Below are 2,064 nucleotides of genomic sequence, written 5' to 3'. Positions count from 1 at the left end.
AAGGGTGAGCTGTGCGGGGCACGTATGCATTGGGATGTGGTGCTGGGGGTGTGACACTGGGGGTGTGGCTCTGGGGGTGTGGCCCTGGGGGGGGTGCCGGTGGGGGGGAGAGCGGGGGGGGGGGGCGGGGGGGGGCAATTGCTGTGGCCACGCACGAGGAAAGGGTGAGCTGTGCGGGGCACGTATGCATTGGGATGTGGTGCTGGGGGTGTGACACTGGGGGTGTGGCTGGGGGTGTGGCCCTGGGGGTGTGGCCCTGGGGGTGTGGCCCTGGGGGTGTGGCCCTGGGGGTGTGGCACTGGGGGTGTGACACTGGGTAGGTTCTGAAGGAGAGTGTGTTAGTCACTGACAGCAGGTGCATTGCAGAGCTGTCGCACTGTGATCCCTGGTTGAAGGGAGGCGGGTGAGGCTGCAGGTGTCCCGTCCTCAGCAGGTGCAGCTCAGCGCGGGCCCAGCTCTCGGCACCTGTGCAGCCGCTGGGAAGTGCGGGGAGGAGGTGGCCAGAGGCTGGCAGCGCTCCTCTGCCTTAGATCCCTGCGTGGCAGCCATACATGTGATGCAGTCCTCCTTCCGCCCCCGGCTGCCCTGACCCTTAGGTGGCACACGTGCCCCCTTTCTCCTGCCGGCCGCGTGCACCCTTTCTCCTGCTATAGCTGCGTGCCCCCTTTCTCCTGCCGGCTGTGTGCCCCCTTTCCCCTGCTATAGCTGCGTGCCGCCTTTCTCCTGCTATAGCTGTGTGCACCCTTTCTCCTGCCGGCTGTGTGCCCCCTTTCTCCTGCTATAGCTGCGTGCCCCCTTTCTCCTGCCAGCTGTGTGCCCCCTTTCTCCTGCTATAGCTTCATGTACCCTTTCTCCTGCCAGCCGCGTGGCAATCTGGGCGTTGGTTTACCGTGCACTGTGGTTATCTCACCTGCGTAAGAGTTCCAGTTTGTTGTCACGACCAGACCTTCCTTCCGGCCTTGACATGCGTCATTCAGTGGCGGTGTGTTGGGTTAACAGAGATAATAGGTTAAAAATCTCTCTCACTTGTCTGCTTGAGGTGAGCAAATGGAGTCCTTGGAATGAAATAAGCTGCTGGCATGCGTGGTGTGCGTGCTGCCATGGCCTGTGTGGGTCTTTGTAGGCGAGATTGTGTGATGAAAACACATTGCAGCTCAGCAAAGCTCTCCAGACAGCTCACACGCAGCTCAGCCTGAACTGGGGTCGGAGTGTGACTGTGGCAGGTTACCCACCAGGTGGACTGGCCCAGGGCCCCACAGTCAGGCGTGGCCGCGATGCTCGTCTCCATGGACTGCCGCCTTCCGTGTGCGTGGGGTGAACATGTTATCGGGAGGAACTGGACGTGTCTCTTCGTTCCATGCTCAGGGATGCTGGCAGGAGGCGATGGTGGCCGGTGACGAGGCTGGAGCAAGAGGAATGAACGGGTCATTTGTGACCCTGATGTTTTTGGAAAATCATTTTAATATATTTTATTGATCTTTTACAGAGAGGAAGGGAGAGGGATAGAGAGTCAGAAACATCGATGAGAGAGAAACATCGATCAGCTGCCTTCTGTATACCCCCTACTGGGTATGTGCCTGCAACCAAGGTACATGCCTTTAACTGGAATCGAACTTGGGACCCTTGAGTCCGCAGGCCGATGCTCTATCCACTGAGCCAAACTGGTCAGGGCGGAAAATCATTTTAAATCCACACGTAATAACTTGGACATATGCAAAACATGCCCTGATTGTGGATGGGATTTAATCTCCTCATTTCCTTACCTTTGAAAGGAAGGCCTGTCTAGGAGGCTTGTCACAGGAGTTGATGAAATTCCCGCAGTTAAAGGATATATGCACCCCTATGTTCATAGCAGCACAATTCACCATAGCTAAGATCTGGAAACAGCCTAAGTGCCCATCAGTAGATGAATGGATTAGAAAACTGTGGTACACCTACACGATGGAATACTATGCTGCTCTAAAAAGGAAGGAACTCTTACCATTTGCAACGGCATGGATGGAACTGGAGAGCATTATGCTAAGTGAAATAAGCCAGTCAATGAAGGAAAAATACCACATGATC

This window comes from Myotis davidii, unplaced genomic scaffold, assembly GCF_000327345.1.
Source record: "Myotis davidii unplaced genomic scaffold, ASM32734v1 scaffold698, whole genome shotgun sequence".
Lineage (NCBI taxonomy): Eukaryota > Metazoa > Chordata > Mammalia > Chiroptera > Vespertilionidae > Myotis > Myotis davidii.
Note: the sequence above shows the minus strand (reverse complement) of the source record.